Genomic DNA, 20,621 nt, shown 5'->3' on the forward strand with positions numbered 1-20,621 from the left:
ATAACACTCATCACCAACCACTTAACATCACACACACACATACACACACTCACAACAATTAAAAAACTCTTCTGAAGGTAGAGCTTTGATTTGTGTTGCAGAACTTCGAAACACCTAAAACTACCCAGAAGACAGCGGAAGCGAAAAATATTGAATATCGAATTAATGAATTACTTTGACCATTGCACAACCTGGCGATAAGTGTTGGAGATAGAGAAATAAGTAAGGATCCCGCCTTCAGTTTTCTTGCAGTCTTCACCTTAGGTGAGCCTACACCAATCCCTGGCATTGCCCTCACCAGGTGCTGTGCTGGAGGCCCTTTGCAATATTTCACACTTGATTACAAGAGCTGATTAAATGTTTGGTAGATTTGTGAGCTAGTTTTTAAATACAGATACTCTTTAAATTTAAATTGCATAAACTTACACAATGTTAAAAGCAAAAGTAATACTCAAAATCCATCGCTTCTTTTTTAGTACATTTTACTAGTATCTATGCTCTGGATTTTTTTTTTAATCCATTGTGTCTGTCTGGTGGAAATGCATGGTGTACTTCTGCATATGTCTTCCCAACTCAAATCCCTTTTAGTGATACTACATTGGTAGCTTGAAATTAACCTTGATGAGAGTGTTTTCATCACAGAAATCAGCAAATGCTATAAAGCACAAGTGCACAACAAAGAGGTTATTTATTGAAGTTCGAGAGCACTCTTCGTTCAGAATCAAGTTGTGTCTGCTCTGGATATATGCCTTTACTTTCTCCATTATTTTTTACATGTACCCTAGGTAAGGGTCTTGACACCAGACCTGATATGCCATGGCCTTAACACTTTACTAGCATAGAAAAAATGATCAGAGCCTGAGAAGTAGACATACTCAAACATCCAAATATCCTTAAAGACAGAGCAAAGGAAACACTCAAAGCTACAAGTGTAATTGAAGGCCTTATAGTCAAAATGTTTGAACACTCCTGTCTTACCAGTGAAGAAACCAAATGGATGAGGATATTTTTCAAAGCTTCAGGACAAGCAACAAACTTTTGCTTCTTGCTTCATGTAGTACCTAACCCAAATACCATCTTGCCATCAATTCTGCTCAAAGCGACTTGCTTCACTGTAGTATATCTTTGCACTGCCCTTTTCAATGTATTTCTCTACTGCATCCAGGTCCATTGATATCTTTCGAACTGCTGGACAGGATAATAATTTATCTGGACAGCCATATTTCAGGGGTTTATGGATGCCCTGTCAACTTTTCCCAGTTCCTCAAGCAAGTCCTGAAAGATAGAAGTTTCTCTTATGATTCAGATTGGTTACAATATGTAGATGATTCCCTACTTTACTCATAGAACAAGAAGTTTGGCAAATAAGTAATTCCATTTACTTGCTTTTGGCCTTACAAAAGGGACATAAAGGGTAAAGGGTTGTGTATGTGTGTTGTCTTGCTTTGTGTTGTGTGGGGTTGTTTTGGTTTTTGTTTATATTGCTGGGGATGGAAACCAACTACACTCCTATCCCTGACATAAAGTTTAATAAATTATAACTTTTCTAAAGCATAATCCATTATTTTGGACAAGGCATATTTAAAGACAGAAAAATATAGCCATTCCTGATAGACTACAGACCATCACACTAATCCTAGACCTCCCACAAAATGGCAATTGACAGGATTTCTAGGTTTAACTGGATATTGCAGACAAATTTTTCTGAGATTGCAACATCTCTTTATGAATTGACAAAGTCCTCGGGAAGAGACCTTCTCTTTGGGGATCTAGTCATGGGACAAGCCTTCTGTATGTCAAATAAAGTTCTTCAACCACTTCCTTCACTGGGCACTACAACTACAAAACCCCTGTTGTCTATTTGTGCAGAAGTGATCTGGATAAGTCCTCAAGGTTTTAACTTCATGGGAACCACAAAAAACCTACAGCTGGCTGATCCAAATGTAGTGGTGTTTATAACCAATCGACTACAATTATTGCAAAATACAGTAATAGATTTCTTCCCTTTTTTTCTCCATGGCCATCATTTCACTTCATTAGCCAAGAAACAAAAAAACAACCTATGTCTTACTATACATAGCCTTACTCTTGAGCTGGTTGCAAAGGGTTATACCCCTTGTCCTGTGGTAATAGCTGCTGCTAATTAAAAAAAAGAGAGAGAGGGCTGGGGATTTAGCTCAGTGGTTTCGCCACCTGCTGTGCAAGCTCAAGGACCCAAGTTCAATCCTGAGTCCCAAAAAAGAAAGAAAGAAAGAAGACCTTCAGCTGAGCCAGATCTAGTTTTCCTGCTTGATTTCAAGGTCCCCAATACGGACATCACTACTGACTGAGAATACACAACACTTTTCAGCCAGTAGATTTACTTCTTATGATATTGTTACTTTTCCTCTGAAATTACATTCACCACTACAATGCCGAGTCCTAGAAAAGGAGCCTCATAAGGATCTTAACTCAGCTCAGCAACTTTCTGTACCTCGGTCAGACCTGGAGAATCCCTTAAGAAGCCTGACCTAATATTATCTGTCACTGATTCATGTCTCAAAATTGAACTTGGAAGTTCTTAAACAGGATATTCTAGCAGAAATTGAAGCTGTCTTTTAGAATGTCAGCCTTCACCTGGCCATAGTGGCACAGGCTGTAGTCCCAACTGCTGGGGAGGCTGATGTAGAAGGATCATTTGAGCCTAGGAGTTCCAGACCAGCCTGGGCAACATAGTGAGACCGACCTTAAAAATGAAAAAACAAAAACAAAAAAAACCACTGAAATGTTGTACTCTACCTGAGGTAATAATAATCCCATTTCCAGAAGACATTGCACTTGCTAGAGCTTGTTAGGTAGTGGAAGACCAGAGAGTAAACATATTCAGAGGGCAAGTAGGCTCGGAGAACAGTATTCAGAAAATATGTTCTGAGAATGACTTCAAGATGTTTTGGGGTGGGGGTGGCTTCTCATCTCTACCAGTACTCACATCTAAAATGAACAAGAAATTAAGGAACTTTTAAATGCACTCCTATTGCTTCTGGGCCCTTTAGCTAAGATCAAGTAAAGGTGCAATCCTATCTCTTAGGTTGGTGGACATATAAAGGTAAAGGCTCATGCAGAAAGAGATGAAATGGAAGCCAAAAAATATGACAGTTCATTGTGCCAAACAAGCAGCCTTAACCAATAATAAATTTTAACCATACAAAGGTACCAAGGTTAGATCTCTGAGAGATAACAGGGAGAGGGGCCATAAAAAAGGAATTACCATGTGTGTACACGTACCAACTCCCCTTGTCAGATGTAATCATCATATACTGCAAACATGTAGTAAAAAAAATACAATGAAACAAAACTAAAAAGAGAAACTGATACAAAATAGCAATGTTTGGTCCCAGACCTTGAAAAGAAAGAATGGGGGAAATCTGGTTGTACTTTTTACTTAGATCATCTCTGAAACTCCTAAAACATTTGCTTGGTGCATCAGATGACTTCAAATGAAAATTGAAATTCTCCATAAAACCCCTCATCATGGTATACACAAATTAAATCAACATTGGTTGGGAAATTTTTAAAAAGGCATTTGGGTTTACATTGAGGTCATGTGTTGTCAACAACATAATACTGGAAATCTACAGTGGGACATGGCTCAGAAGCAAAAACTCAGTGACTTTTTCTCCACTTTGAAGTGGACTTTTTTTTTTTTTTTTTTGCGACAGGGTCTTGCTATGTATTCCATAGCACTCACTTTGACCCACCTTGTAGCCCAGGCTGGCCTCAAACTTGTGCCAATCCTGCTTCCCGCTTCTGGAGTCTTGGGATTACAACCATGCACCACCATGCCTGGCTGAAATTGACTCTTCAAAAAATGTTTTGGTTATTGTATATCTATTTTCTGGGTTGTCTGCAGCATTTCCTTGCCAAAATTTCTAGCCTAGCCCTTACAGTCACATTTTATATTTTCAACCTGAAGCAAAACAAAAATTTTATAACAAGTGATCAAGACACACATTTCATGCAAGCACTGCAAGGCATTACCCTGTAGTCAAATACAAAATTATAAAAATCTGTAATTTTTACCAAAATGACACCATCCTTACCACCCACAATCTTCTGGAGGGGTTAAAAAAAACAAAAGCATCCTTAAATTTAGATTAGCCAAACTTTGAGAAATCACTGAACTCCTTGAAAAAAGATATCCCCGGGCCGGGGATTTAGCTCAGTGGTTTCTCCGCCTGCTGCGCAAGTGCAAGGACCAGAGTTCGATCCCCGGTACCAAAAAAAGAAAAAAGATATCCCTACTGCCACTAGCTTTAACATGCATGTTGGTCCATTCCCATGGGGACACATCATCTCCCTCCACATAAATTGTCAACTGGAAAGCACATGCATTTAGAGATTTCACTCTGATCCTAGACTCTGTCCTATTGCATGTAAACATGTCAAAATATTGCAAAGGATTCATGTATTATACCAGTGCTATCACCAAGATCACTATGCCGTTATTCCCACAACATCCTCCTAAACAGACTTTTCATGATCTTCAACAAAGAAGTTATATCTATTGGAAGAGCTAAAAGAGAAGTTGTTCTTGAACAGCACAGGAAGGAAATTTATCTGGTATATTATCAATAAGCTCAATGGTGTAACTCCAGGAAGTCAATACTTGGGCTCACATTTCACAATGAAAGAATCAATTCAGAATTCTATTCAATGGAAAAACTAACCTAACAGGGTACTTCAAGTTAAAAATTCTCAAAAATCTTCCAGAAGTTACCAATCTTCTGAAGTCATCAGCAGACCCAAAACCTTCAGAATAAGTTGGTGACTTTGAATAGTAGACATATTCCTTCCAAGATATTAGGCCACGGTCCCTGTCGCATTGTTGTTAATCTGCTTGTTAATAATCATTCTTCTCATTTTATATAGATCCCTGGCTTCTGTCTTCCCATATTTGCCTCTTTTATTTTTATTCCTATAAAAATTGTTAGGCCAGAACATACTTATTATGTATAATACCATTCTTAGTTATTCCTTCAGTCACTTCCTTCAGTCTTACTGCTAGATATACAATCCATCACCAGACCCCCATGATAAAAATCTCTGAGCAATTCCAATCTCATTACACAAGACCATAGGGAAATACAACCAATGATATTCACACTTGCAATTACATGGGCAAATGCTCTTAAATGAATCGACTAATTTTGCTACTGTCCCTCTCTCCTTGAAAAAGAACTGTCATTATAGTATTGATCAAACCATAGATATATCTAAATTTGAATTCAACAATCTTAGAAAGGTGATGAACCAGATACTTGCCACTAGAAGAGACTAACTGAAATCCAAATATGTATACCAGCCAATGGAAACCTTTAGTTCCAACCTTATGTGATGAATAAGTCTCTTTTTCTCTGCAGCATCATGTGTCCCTACTGAATAAAACTTTCTCTTAGCCAAGACATCTAATCCTGTTTGCCTCATACTAACACTTCATGTACTGGAAGAATGGTATTCCCAAGACTTGTCTGTACATAGACTGTAGTTGTATAAATCACTAAAAGTCTTAATTATACATAAACTCCAAAACCAGGCCATTCATAATTACTCAGGCACTCAGGCTGCGGGGATTACTGATTCATTGTTCATGCTGGTAAGAATAATGTTAGTAGAAAAGACTGCAAGAAACTTATTATCTCAAGCAAGAGCTGTCAGTGATGCTAACCCTGCACTAGATGGAACACAGATTGGTTGTAGTTCATTTTCATGAGCAGGGACGCACAGTCACATTGCTCTAGATTTTTTCTTGGCCAGCCACAGTGGCATCTATGCTATTACTAAAACATCTTGCTGTACTTGGATCAATGAAAAAGGCAAGGTAGAAAGGGTGCTGTGCAGCCTTAAGGAAAAAGCTATTTGGCTGTCTTAAGTTGATCCTCATGGCCTGTGATATTTATTCTCTGGGCCTGAGTTGGTCAATTGGTTTCTTGGTTCTGAAGCATCTTAAATGAACTATTACCTGTTTTTTGTCATAACTCTTATGATGCTGGTTCTTTGTTTACATTCTATTTATAATCAGAAAATCTGATGGGGGGGGTGCTGGAGAGGGAACTGTAAGAGGCAAGCACTGTACCTCTCTTCTGTATCCCGAACCCTGAGAGTCTTAAATTCTGTGCAACCATTCTGTCATTAGATTATCATCATTATGTTAAACAAAAATGTCAAAAAGATGTCACAATAAACTTGATTATGGAGACAATGGAACAAACCCCAAGAGGTGAAGATCTGGATCGCTAGTCTCCTCTAAATTGGTCAACCTCTTACAACTAAGAGAATGACAAAATATGGGATTCAGGGTTGGGGATTTAGCTCAGTGGTTTTGCCGCCTGCTGCGCAAGCGCAAGGACCCAAGTTTGATCCCTGGTACCAAAAAAAAAAAGGGATTCAGGGACTGAATATACAAGACCAACAATTGGGGAAATAGACTACATCTTAGTCTATTCGGCTATTATAACAATATACCATAAACTAAGTGACTTATAAACAACAGAAATTTATTTCTCACAGTTCTGGAGGCTGGAAAGTCCAAAATCAAAATACTGGCAGATTCAACACCTGGTGAGGGGCTGCCTTCTGGTTCACAGATGGATGACTATCTTCTCCTTGTGTCCTCCCATGCCAAAAAAGGGTGATGAATCTCTCTGGAAGGTCTCTTCAAGGGACCTAATCCCACTTGTGAGAGCTCTGCCCTCAGGACCTAATCACCTCGCAAAGGTCCTACTTCCTAATACCATCACCTTGAATGGTAGGACTTCAATATATTAGCTTCAGGGGTTAGGGGATATGAGCATTTAGTCTATAGCAGAAAACACAGGATTAGCAAAAGACTAAATGGAAGTCCAATTACAGAGGCCAAAGAAACTGTAAGAGGGAAATGTAGGGGCGGAAGTGTAGCAGCTAATGGACAGAGAGGGAGAAGGGGCCAGATCTTCAGAGGGATATTTTTTTTTGGTGCCAGGGATCGAACTGGGGTCCTTGCACTTGACCACTGAGCTAAATCCCTGGCTCTCTTCAGAGGGATTTTGAGGTACAACACTGGGCACTCCAGAGGAAGCCCCATCTTCCATCTCCCAGTGAAATACTTAAGAAAGTGGTCTTTTGTTGTTAATCCACTGTGGGGTTAGGTCTGTTTGGAGGGTCCCCTGAGGCATCGAATCCTGCTTTTTTGGGTGGGTACAGAGTGAAATAAAGTCAACCCAAAAGTACCTAGTCCCCACTGATACACTAATATGAGCTGACACAAGTCTGTGTGCCAGACACTCTCTAAAGATTTTACCTGCAATCATTCATCCAATCCTTCCAGCAACCCTGTGAGATAAGTGCTATTATCCTCACTTCATTTTACACCAGAAGATGCCAAGCCCCAGAGAAACCAGGTGAAATCCCACCATGAGTTATGAGAAATAGTTAGGATTTGGACCAGCCTGTCTGGCTCCAGGGAGTATTCTCTTACCCATCATCCTGATGCTGTCGGAGCCAAGAAAAAATTCATGGTTCAGGCATTATGCAGCCTTGGGCTTCCATCCACTGGGATATGGATAAAATAACAAGAATATGGTCAGAAGGGAAGAAAAGATATGTTGCCAAGAGCTGTATCACTCAGTCAAAAAAATCTATTACCCCTTCCCATAGGCAGAAAAGTACATCCAGCCATATTGGTGCCAGGATTTCTTAATGCTGAGCTGCAACATCATTGGAAAAATAAGGAAGCGTCATTGACTCCTCTGCTTCCCTACCACTCATATGTTGTCATTTCTCACCCTGACCCCTCATATCCACCTCTCCCACCACCTAGCCCAGGCTGGGCGAGTTCAGAAGCCACTCTGTCTTCACCCGGCTCATCTTCTCCTTGTCCCAGTCCAAGTCCCATTTAGTTGTGAGAATGATCCCTTAGTACACATCACATCCTCCTCTACTTGAAACCCTTCAACCTTTTCCCATCACACTGAGCATACAATGCCAATTCCTTACCTTGACCTTTGAGGCCCTGCAAAGTCTGGCCCCACTGACAGTGAGCACAAATCCTCCTCTGGTGGGTGGGCTCCCACCCTGCTGACCTCTTTGCAGACCCTGCCACACACCATGTTTTTCTTTTCCCACCTTTGGACCTTCCCACATGCTGTACCCCCCGCTCTAGATGTTCATCCCTTCCTCCTTTTGTATGGCTGCCTCCTGTTTTTCCTTCAGTATGAATGTCCCCTCCCCTGAGAACCTCCCATGACCACTTTATCCAAGTAAGACCCTGGTTTTGAAGAATCACTTGTTCATAATGTCTAGGTTGGGAACTTCTGGAAGACAAGAACCATGACTATTTATTCACCTGCTTTTCTGAGCACTTAGCACAGTGCCAGCACAAAATAAGGACTCATAAATATTTTTGAATCAGTAAATGACAAGACTGGGTCCAAGAATTGCTGATCATTTGGTTACTGAATGAACACAAATGTGGAGAGAAGACAGCAAGCAGGGACCAGACAGGAATAGGTGATGCCTTATGTTATGAGAGTATTTTATATTGAGGAGATGTTTTCCAGTGGCAGATGCAAATAGACCAATTATGATCACACTGCTTTCCCATTCTGCTCACATATGTTTTTAAATGTTTGGGCTAGGGGAAATGACAAATCTCTTAAGAGGCAGGATCTGGATGTTGTCAACCTCATTAATGAGACCTCTTAAGTAGTTTGAAGCAAAATAACTTCCATACCAAAGCCAAGCAAAAGGGAAAGGGAAGTAAGGAAGTAGAAGAATCAGTAAGTAGGTTGCTGGGAAAAAGTCTCCTGTGATTAGAAAAAGAAAAAAGAGTGTAGTAATTACATTCTGTTAAGACTGAGAGAATTCAGAAAATAGGGCCATGCCTTCATCTTTTCTATTTCTGATGGAAAGGGATGAAATAAAAGAAGATCTGGCTATCGCAGAAGGCCATTTAAGACCACCCCCAGGGTAAGCAAAGCAATTCTCTCTCCAGAGGGAAGAGAGGCAGGTAGAGAACGCTTCCTTCCAGCATTAGAATGGCACAGACAGTTACAATTCTCCATAAAAGCAGGAGAAAGAGAAAAGCTACAGGCGGCCTGTCAGGAGCTTTTGAACAGGACTGCAGCAGGACCTGCTAACACTTGAAGGGTCTCTGCATCCCAGACTCCATTGTGATGGCAGGTGGCAAGTCAGTGGACTACTGGGAGTATATCTCTAGAATCTGGCAGGTGGAATTTAGAGACTGACTCCATTTCTTTTTCTAGCGAAATTTCCTATTGCTGCACATCACATGAACCTGCGAGGCATCAGCTCATTCTTCTGTGAAAGAAGGCAGTAATGATGAGAAATGATAAGCATGATCACAGATGTCACAGGTAGTCATAGCCCTGGTAGTGAGTACATTAGGTAGGGAAGTGGAGGGTGAGGATTGGCTCCCTCAGCCTGCTTACCAAGACAACAATGAACTTCATTCTGTGCACACTCTCCCAGCTCGCAATCCACAGGCAGATTAAGTTTGCCAACGGGATTGTACAGTCAGCCCTCCATATCCACAGGTTCCACATCCACAAACTCAACTACCCATGAAACAAAAGTATTCAGGGAAAGATTGTGTTTGTACTGAGCAGACTTTTTTCATTGTCATTGTTTCCTGATCTATTTTTCTCATTACTCTCTGAACAATATAACTATTCATGTAGCATTTACATGATAGGGGGTATTTTAAGTAACCTAGGTATGACGTAGAGTATATAGTATGATGTAAATAGATTCTATCCAAATACTCCATTTGTGTAAAGGACTTGAGCACCCATGTGTTTTGGTATCTGTAGGAGTCCTACATTCAGTCCCCTGTGGATATCCATAGATGACTGTACTCCCCTGAGATTTGGGAGGTAGAGCCAGTGGAGGTCAACTCTCCCAGTCTGTTCAATCCTTTGTTGTCATCAGTGTTATTTCCCACTGCTGGACACAACAGCTAACACAAGTTTAATTTGGCTCATGGTTTTGAGGAATTCGATCATAGCTGGTTCCGAGGCAGGCATATCATGGTGGAAGGTTGTGGCAGAACAAAGCTACTTAAGGCATGAGGTCCAGGGAACAGATTAGGGAAACAGCACCAGTGAGGAAGCATATATAGTACCCAAGGCCACACTTCCATGACCTACCCAGACACACCCAGGAGGCTGCTCTACTAATCTGCTAGGCATTTCTTTCTTTCTTTTGTTTTGGTACCGGGGATCCAACTCAGGACCTTCCACTTGCGAGGCAGGCGGCAGAACCACTGAGCTACATCCCTGGCCCCGCTAGGCATTTCTTAATTCAGTGAAGTTGACATATCAACATTAATGGTTACAACCTGCAAACAAGAGAGTAGAAACAGGAGGCTTTTTGGTGTGCAGTGTATGTTCTGCAGCCTCCGGGGTGTCTGGTGGGGGAGTGTGAAGTGGGCATGTGTCTTCCTGACACCAGAACTAGGGTCTCAGGAGCCTTCACAGTGGCCTCCAAGGGGATAGCTCCCCAAGTCAGTTCTGCAGGATTCTAGGAGTCATTTCTAGAAACCTAGTCTAGAACCCCCACGCTGAGACTTTCAGTTATTTTTTAAATATTTCATTCCCTGTATTCAGGTTCAAAGTTAAAATATCTAAAGTCGTTTCTGTTTGCTGCACTCAATCTTTTTAATTTAATTTTACTTTTATTAGTACATGTCTGCAGTACTTAATGATTACATTGTAAGGAGTTGGTACATGCACATAACACATCTTAATGCTTTTTACATCCCTTTCTCCTGCCTTCCCTCCTTCCTATCTCTCTTAGTCCCTTTCTCATTTGCAAAAGATCTCTCTCCCCATTTCCTATTATCTGTCTCTTATTTTATCCTTTAATTTATTTATAGTTTTGGTTTCTTATATAAGAAAAACTATGCAATATTTAACTTTCTGTATCTGATTTATTTCACTTAGAATTATGGTCTCAAGGTATATCCATTTTCCTACAAATGACTCAAATTTATCCTTCCTTATGAGAGAGTAGTTCTTCACTGTGTATAAATACCATATTTTCTTTATCCATTCATCTGTTTGTAGACATATAGGCTGCTTCTAAGATTTAGTCATTATGGATTGTTCTACTATAAACATGAGTATACATGTATCAGTACAGTAGGATGTTTTTAACTCTTCTTTTTAGTTCTTTTTTGTTTTGTTTTGTAGTTGTTTTTGAGCCTTGAATTCACTATATATTGCTGGCCTTGTATATGCTGGCCTTGGACTCGCAGCAGTCCTCCTGCCTCAGCCTCCTGAGTGCTGGGACTACAGGCATGTGCCACCATGCCTGACAGATGGCTTCAACTCTTTTAGGAAGAAATCTAGAAGGGGAAGAACTAGGTCAAACAGAACTTCTATTTTTAGGTTTTGCAGAATCTCCGTACTGATTTTCATAGTGATTGTGCTAATCTTGACTCTTCCAATAAATGGTCACTTTGGTTTCTCTCACAATCTCAACTGTACACTATATTTTATAAGTGAAAAATATATATTTTAAAAGCATATTCACTTCACCTGCTTATGTTATTATTTTCCTGAGTTACTGACACCATTGTTGCATCCAGTGGGGGATTTGTGAAGGGGGAGGCCTGGGGTCCCCCTCGGGTCCTTGCCCTTACTCCAGTGAAGAATGAAGAAGTGGGGCTTTTAATGGAAAATGGGGGAGTCAAGACTGATACAGTGCAAAATGAAAGTTTACTTAAAGTGTGGCAAATGCAGGGAAAGCAGAAGAAAAGCTGTCTTAACAGCAGAGTGGTGCTGCAAGACAGGGGCCATCGCGCTGGGGATTCCCAGCGAGTCTGAGGTGCATTTCATACATATAGGGGTAAGATGGTTTCTAAAAACAACTATTCGTAAAATAACTGATTGGTGCAATCTAGGTTGGTCAGGGTCTTAGCCTTTGTTTCTGGGAAGAGGACAAGGTCAGTTGGGGATTCCTTAAGCATGCAGTAAATGTGAGTAACACACTCACAAGCAGTACGTTTCTCAGGTACATGGTACACAGATAAGCGTGTGATGAGTTTACAACTCTCAGTCACAGATAAGCATGTGCTGACTTTGTAATGTCGGTCATTGGATCTTGCCCTGCGTTTGTTTGTTTTTGCCTGTTCCCTTCTAATCAGTCCTTACACCATAAAGAAGCCTGACCAACCGCCCCATCCTTATATAACTAAGGCAAAGCATTACCACTCCCTGGGGCTGGCTCCCCAAACTGCACAGTAATGCTGGGAAAGGAATAATCAGAGTCAAGAGAGCAGACTCCACAACCCCAAACCAACAAAGTGAAAAAGGGATGCCTAGTAATGATGTTGTAGGGAATACTGAAAATGGAGAGGTAGATATTGATGATTCAACACGAGTCTCCTGTCAGCTTGGCCAAATCAGCCTTTTAATTGGGGTGACTCACCGTGCCTCACCGGGAACTATACTGTTTAAAAATAGCAGCTCCCTTTGCAAAGGGCTCAAAGCCTGTTTGGCAGAATTGGGAAATAAACTCACTCTCCAACTTTCTCATCTTAACTCAGTTTCCCTTTAGATGAAAGATAATTATGACCATATGACACTTGTGCTGGAATGGATGTCATTTCTCTCTCTCCCTGGACACTGATAAATTAACATCCTAATCTTTTTATTCAGCTTCTTGTGACACTGGTTATGATGATTCAGTTCCACAGAACCTGATGATCTGTAAGAGAACTGAGAAAAATTTGTGACCCTCATTAACCCTGAGATCTTCCTGACTTGCAGTCCCAACAAGAGGACAAAACATATGCTCCCTGGTCCATCTTTAATTATCTGCATGGGTTTATTCATAAACTGTTATTTGTATTCAGTTAGAATGTGAGTTGTAAAGAACAGGTTCTTAGGTTCTAGAGATGGGAGTTCAAATCCTGGCTCTGCCCCTTCTTAGCTTTGTGATCTTGGACAAGTAACTTTACCTCTCTGTACTTCAGTTTCCTGTTCTGTAAAAAGGAGTCAATAGGAATACCTACACATATAGGGTCAAAAGCTTATGAGTAACCAGCATAAATAAGTAGTAGCAACTGATATTTGCTGGGTGTTACAGGAAAGCAAAAATGAGGAAAGCCCTTTAGAAATATCTGCTGGAGCATACAAGGATGTAAGCTGCACATAAGTAACTACAATAGTCTGAATGAGATGTGGTTAAAGACCTCATCCAAATTAGTTATCAAGCTTATGAAGGAGGTAGCATTTGAAAGTAGAACTGGACCCTATCCAAAGATAGGTAGAAAAGTTTCCAAGAAGACAGAAGTAAAAAAGCAATCTTGCAAGATACAATCCAGCCTGATAAGCCTTTCTGGAAACTGAATCTAAATAGTCAGAGTTCAAAAACAGCTGCAAAAGCTTAAGCTTCGGCTTCAAGCACTCATACCATTAGGCAATTCTGTCCCGCCCTGGCTCTGATCTTGATCTTGGCACTGGCCTTGACCAATGAGATGGAAGTTAACAAATGTGATTCAGGTAGCATTGTACAAAGAGCTTGCATGGTAAGGCTGACCCTAATGCTTTACTTGGAGCCTTTCTGTCACCAAAGGAACAAACCTGCTCTAGCTAGTTGGATGATGGGAAATATGTGCTTCAGTCTCTGCAAGGCCCCAGTAAACAGCCAACACTGCCAGAGGCACCTAGTAAAGTCCCTGCAGCTGGCCACAGGTACATAGACAAGCCCTATGAAGATCAGCAAAATTGCCCAACTGAGCCCAACCAAATTGTAAGCTATGGAACTATAACCAATATAAACAGTGACTAAGATAACCATGCAGTGTTTTAAGACACTGCATTTTAGAGTGGCTTGTGAAAGAATCCAAAGTTTGCTAGTAATGGAGAGGTATTAAAATGTGGGGGTGGATGGGCCATGTGAGCAAGTCAGAAATGCTATCCAGGTGGATGTGTTCTTGGGAAACTGGAGACAGATCATAAATATTAGATTGAGCAAAATAATTATTAGCATAAATTTGCTTCAAAATAAACTGGGGAGTTATTATTGAGAGCAAAGGGTAATAATTAACCATATCTTATAACCTTGTCACCAAGGGACGTCAGTGGATAATAGGCATCAGCATTACTTGGAGCTTATTGGGAATATGGAAGTTGGGTCCCACCCTAAAGCTAGACGCCCGACTGAGAGTTTCAACTGGATCCCCAGGTATTTCTTTGGCACTATCACAATGTGAGAAGCACTCTCCTATCCTAAAAGTACAAACTGATTCACGCTGCACTCACTTTGTCCTTCCTATTCTGATAAAATTTCTTTATTTTAGATGTTTCAATATTCCCTCTTTCTTACCTGCTTCCTACCATATCTTTAGTGAACAGACAAATTAAAAAGTCACCTTCATCCTTTAAATATTGAAAAAGTCCCTCCTCTCCTTCTCTTTCTGTGTGTGTGTGTGTGCTTGTGTGCCCACATGCATTTGTCTTCTTAGTAACTTTGAGTAGGACCCAATGAATAAAATTGCTTTTCCATGCAGATTTTGAGCCAACTAAGAATATGACAAAAGATAAGGTAGATAAAGATCTCATCTTCATCACAGATAGAGTCTAAATTAGAGACATTGCCAAGTGGACTTCCAATGCAGTATTTAGAATTAGAATTGTGCACAGTCAGTGCAGGCCCAGGATGATGAGCAAGCAGCCTTGCCCCTTCTCATTGGCAGAGCAGTTGCCTTCCCCGAGAGGAGGAGAGAAGAAAGACTTGCCTGAGGGGAGGGACAGGAGTAAGTGAGGGGCTGGAGGGAGCCAGGAGAGTTGCTGCTACATAAAAGGAACTACTAGAGGCTGTGGGAGAATCTTAGTGGTATCCCATGCTAAGCATCCTTGAGGTCCTGAGTTCAATCCCCAGCACCACGGAACACCACCAACAACCAAGAACACCCCAAGATGTACAAAAGCATATGAGCAGTGGTGATGAGAAGGATGGGTTGGATACAATGTAGTTGTCCTAGTGGCTTGCCCAAGTGTTTAGAAATGCTCTGGAGCTGGGGATTTAGCTCAGTGATTCTGGTGCCTCCCTCAAAAACACAAGGTCCTGAGTTCAATCCCCGGTACCAAAAAAAAGAAATGTTCTGGAATGATGACTGATTCATGGTCTGTGCTCTCTGTTAAAATGAAAAAATACAGGATGCAATCTGTGATTTTTAAAAATGAGATTAGAGTTGAGGTTCAAAGTTAGTAACTGCTGTGGTTTGAATGTCCCCAGAATTCATGTTGAAGCTTAATGCCCATTGTGAGGTATGAAGAAGTAGAACTGTTAAGGGATGTTCTAAGCCATCCAGGGATTTATGGACTAATGAGTTGATGGGTTATTTCAAGAGGAGTCAGTAATAAAACCAATTTGGCTGTCTCTCCTATCATCCCTCTTTGCATGTGATGCTGTCTGCCACCTCTGGACTTTACAGTGAATCCCACCAGCCCCCCTAGATGTAATGCCTCAACCTTGGACCTGCCAGCCTCCAGAACCATAAACCAAAACAAACCTCTTTCCTTTATACAGCACCCGGTCCCAGGTATTCTATTTTAGTAACAAAACATGGACTAAGCCAATAACAAAGAACATGTTTGAAAGTTTATAAGCAAGAAGAGCAACAACAACAACAAAAATAAAAGTGCTTGCTAGAGAGAACATCTTCCTTGGACTCTTCTGTTAGTAATAGAAAACTAACAAATAAGTAAACTTCTATTATGTTTCATGCATTATGCAAATATTTCTCCAGTGACACAGAAGAGATATTGCTCCAATGATGAATGTCATTATATTGTATACCTTAAATGTACCAGTAAAATTAATTTTTTAAAAAAGGAATAGATATTGCTGAACAACTACACACTCAGCAAAATCATATACTACAAAGAATGCTTTTAGGAGTATTAGGATTATAGTCAGACCACTAAAAATTTATGCAATTTTGTAACTAGCACACTAACAAAAACAGTAATTGGTATCTTGAGAGATAACTTGGACCGTCCAGGCAGGAAGCATGGTATGGTTGGAGGTTGCCTCAAGGCTATTAAAATGTGAGTTGAAATGATAGCATGAAATCACTGGAAGGAGGACAGATTAGTCACTGCTAGGGGCAGAGATAGGGATGGAAAGGGCTAAGCATGGCTGTGAAGGGCCCCTGTGGGAGTAGGCCAGTGCTGTGGCTTAGTTGTGGTGGTTATGCTCCTCTCTATACATGGGATAACACTGCATAGGACTACATACACAACGCGCACATAAAGCTGGTGAATCCTGAATAAACTATGGATTGTTCCAATGACCAATGTCAATTTCCTGGCTTTGAAATAGTCTCAGAGTTGTACCAAATGTCATCATTGAAGAAACTATGAATTTGGGGATAGGAGACCTCTCTTTACATTTTTTTTCTTGCCATTAATGCAAGTCTATAATTATTTCAAAATTGAAAGCAAAAAAAAAAAAAAAATAGGGCAGAAGTGCTGGCTGCAATGGTAGAAACCATACACCTGGAGATGAAGCTCTGAGCCAGTGGACTACGGACAGGCAGCTAGGGGAGCAAGGGCAGCCTGCCCTGAGCAGGCCCAGAATCCCCCTCCTGAGACTCATGCTCTGAGTGGCACCTGTATTTTTATTTTTTTAACATGCACTAGAAAGAGTTTGTAGCTGTATTTTGAATTTAATTTGTTTTCTTTGCTCTGGATCTACCTAGCCATTTGGGAAGGTGTCACTTGATTGCAAATGGAACATTTTCCAAATGTAAGCTCTAGCATGTTTAACGGACACAGAGTTTTCTGAGAAGACTTATGCCTCCCCTCTCTGGAGCTGTCCAACTGTTTTCCTGGGAATGAGCGTCTGAAGAAGATTGATGTATAAATTAAGACACAGGGCTCAACCAAAGCATAGCCGGTGAGTGCAAAAGCCCTCAATCAGAGGTCTTAACCATCAGTGCCAAGGAATCACCAGAGATAGTTGTTTCAAATGCAGATTAGCTGGTCTATTTCCGGAGTTTCTGAATCCAGTGCTGTGAGGATGAGCTACAGAAATCTGTGGTGTAACATGCACACCAGGGGATGTGGATGCTGTCTCTCTGAGAACCACTCTTTGAAAAGGACAGGCTTAAATCCTCAACAAGGAGAAGACTGACCCACTAGCTTTTAAGCATTTCGCTGATTTCCTGCTGAAATAGTGCAATTTGGCTGAACAGGGAGCTATGGAAGAGATGGGTTGAGGCAATGCTTCAAAGACATGCTGAGCAAACTGAAAACTAAGTTAAAGCACCATGACATTGCTTCGAAAGCTGGGGACTGACAGCAGCCGACGGTCGTGCTGGCACCAGTGTCACTTTTGAATACAAAGAACACTGGGTATTTTGACTTATTTCAGCAGGGATAAAATGTTTGGCAGGAAAATATTCCCTTAACTAGCTTCCTCCTCTGAAGCATCAGCGTAGAAAAATAATACCCTAGACTCATGTATGAGCTTTGCAATCACCAACTTATCACAAGACAGATCATTTAAATCATCTGCCCTGAGGCAAATGGTACACTTCTTGAAATCCCTTGAATATTAAAAAAGGTAGTTTTGAAAAATATATTCCAATTTCTCATAGCTTAAAAACATTTCCTCCTCGGCATATTAGAAGTCCAGTTGAAATACTAGTGAACACAGATGGAAGCGAGAAGCCAGTGGCCACAGGATGAGGACAAGGAAAATCCCATTCCCTTGTGACACTGAGTTGCATTTGATTTTTAGTTTTTATATTTTTAGTAGAAAATTCAAATGTGTGCATATTGACTGGGTACCCTGCACTTAGATACATGAAAACATTGTATAATTTTTAAATAAAGGTAAGCATTTCTATCTCATCAAATATATTGTCCTTGGATAGAGGGTATATCAAACATTAAATTGATAAGACCAGACACTACACTTTATCTTAACCAAAAGGCCAAGAACTGATTTGAATTTATAAAAAGCATAAGACCTAGATTTTGACAGTGTCCCAAACATTCCCTGAAGCATGTCTTCTTATATTCTTGGAGACACTGAGGTCTGCCTGGTCCATTATTAGAGTTTGGTTTAGGGCTCTTCTTAGCTTCTCCAGGGCCATAGTTGATCATTTCTGTATATTCAGCATTTAGTACATTTTCCAATATGTAAAAGACATTCAGTAATGCCAAAGAATGAAAAAAGGTCTCTTGTAGAGCATCAACCAAGGGGAATCCAGAATTAAGTGGCAGAAGAAAGAAAGTATGCCTCCAGGCCCCTTCCCTTCTTTTTGCCTTGAAATCTCAAGGACTTAATAATATGTTCAGATCCAAACTAGGGGAAGTGGTGTGGAACTTTTGTAGGCTGGCAAAAACAGTAGAGAGTAACAACCAACAGGAGCTCCCCAAAAAGTTGAAGCTCTTCAACAAGTAAGACCAAGCCAAAGCCAGGCTGCTGTAATTAAGCATTTGAGGCAAATAACAGCAACTACTATACCAGATCCTTTATTTGAATTATTCCATTTAATCCATGTGACAATCCTATGAAAGGAATTATTACCTGTAAAGGACTACGCTCGTACTTGCTCATTGCATCCCCAGCCACCACCTAGTGGATGGTCACGTAATAGCGCTTCAATAAATGAAGGAGCTGGTGAATCTACATCTCTACAGGTGAAGAAACTGAGGCTCAGAGTGGGAACAAAGCTGTATTCAAATAGCTGCTTTACATTTCCAAATGTGCAACAGGTACCACATACTCAGGTTTATTACCTGTGCTGCTGCGGGTTATTCTGCATTCAGTGTTACCTCTGAGCTCAACCAGCTATAAATCTTAGTGTCCAGTAGGTGGCATCCCCATTTAATGTTAATACTAAATGTTTGCTTGCTAGCAGGCCCTTCCAAAATGAGCAAATAAGACCACTCTAAAACATTTCAAAATAGTTATTTATATTAAAGGTAAAAATAACCATGCAACCTGGGATTCTAGCCCAATGGTCTTTACAAATGTATTCAACATGGCTATTACTGTGGGAAGAGGGGTGAGTGTTGCTTTGCCTCAAAACATGTCCACATCCTAATCCCTGGAACTTATAAATATCACTTTACTTAGAAAAAAGTCTTTGCAGATGTGATTAAGCAAAGCATGCCAAGATAAGATCATTCTGGATTACCCACGTAATTACATATATCTGATGCCAAGCACCTTTATGTGAGCAGAAAAGCAGAAGGGCCCATGAAGATAACTAGAGTGGAGTGACGCAGTCATAGGGCAAGGAACAGTGTGGAGCCACCAGAACCTGAAAGAAGCGAGGAAGGCTTCTCCCCTGCAGCCTTCAGGAGGAGTGCAGCCTGCCAACACCTTGATTTTGGCCTTCTGGTTTCTGGAACTATAAGGGAATAAAGTGGGTTTTTTTGTTTTTGCTTTTTGTAGTATGCATGCTAATGAAGTGCTCTATCACTGAGCTACAATCCCAGCCCTAACGTTTTATTTATTAAGCTACCAAATTTCTGATAATTTGTTATGGTGCCCCTAGGAAACTGATACACAGCCCAGATAAGAAAAACTGAATCAAATGTAAGGCAGATTATTTACTAAAATCATGAAGTTTCAAACTCAAGTACTTAACCAAAATGTTCAACTTACTAAATCATAGACCCTCTGTGCATAGAGAGTTCACGAATGTTCATATCATTTGAGAGACAGAATTATACTAGAGATGTGTATTTTGATTTCCTCAAAGTTAGCAAACCTTGTCCCTTTTCTAAGATCATACCATTCTCATCCATCATTCTGGAACAATAAGGCATTCAATTGTCCATGACGATTTTTCCAAGTGCAATATTAGAAGCAAAGCAGAGATTACGTAGAGATAAATGCACATTAAAGTCATCCCTGAATAAGCCCTTCTTGTCTTATTTATTATGACCTTGCATAGGCACTCATTCAAATGCAGGCAGCAAGCACTTATTGTGCATCTGGCAGGTGCCAGGCACTCTTCTAGGTGCTGAGCAGGCAAAGACAAATCAAATATAGTTCTTGCAGTTTAGATGAGACAGTCAAAGTCAATGGAGACAAGTGGGAATTTGATAAGGTGCATGTCATGAGTGGGAAAGTCCAGGTGTGGGAAACAAAAATAGGAGGTGCCATCCAGGGACGGGGTACCTTGAAAATTTGGTTAGAGAGTTAGGGGCCAGGCACATCATAGGAGGAGCAGGTGGGAAGACAGAAGTCTGAGAACCAGCCAGAGGGTCATGATATCTGAAATGGAGAATCTGGTTGTGAAAAAGCTGAAGAAGCAAACAGGCCCATGACCTCAAAGGACCTTGGTGAGGTGTATACACTTTTATCCTTAAAATGACAGAGTTATGACAGGGCTTCACATCCATTTCTGAGTGATAGGATCAGACTGCTTGGGGAGAAGGTGAATCTGCTGGTGTGTGATGCTGGACCACAGTGGGAATGGAAGAGCTAGAGGGGTAGTTCAGTGATAGGGTGATTGCCCAGTGTGAGCGAGGCCCTGGATTCCATTCCCAGCACCGCTGTGGGAGGAAAAGAATGAAACATGAGTAGCCAGGAAAACCAGGTAACAGGTT

At 40.8% G+C, this 20,621-nt stretch overlaps 1 long non-coding RNA gene and 1 pseudogene across 2 annotated transcripts in view; one reads left to right on the forward strand and one right to left on the reverse strand.

Moving 5' to 3' along the window:
* The window catches only part of LOC147825081 (uncharacterized), a 49,106-nt gene that overhangs the window by 375 nt on the left and 28,110 nt on the right, over positions 1–20,621 (forward strand). Inside the window, exons 2-3 of one of the 2 annotated variants that reach the window (XR_015441301.1) lie at positions 102–14,226; positions 15,479–18,939. This is a non-coding gene — a long non-coding RNA (uncharacterized LOC147825081). Of the gene's footprint in view, positions 1–101; positions 14,227–15,478; positions 18,940–20,621 lie in introns of those variants that run through there. The other variant, XR_015441300.1, reaches the window with a different exon arrangement.
* LOC147825082 (U2 spliceosomal RNA) lies at positions 17,881–17,998 on the reverse strand (annotated as a pseudogene).

This window comes from Heterocephalus glaber, unplaced genomic scaffold, assembly GCF_053883595.1.
Source record: "Heterocephalus glaber isolate CG9 unplaced genomic scaffold, H.glaber_assembly_v1.0 deba00001509, whole genome shotgun sequence".
Taxonomy (NCBI): domain Eukaryota; kingdom Metazoa; phylum Chordata; class Mammalia; order Rodentia; family Bathyergidae; genus Heterocephalus; species Heterocephalus glaber.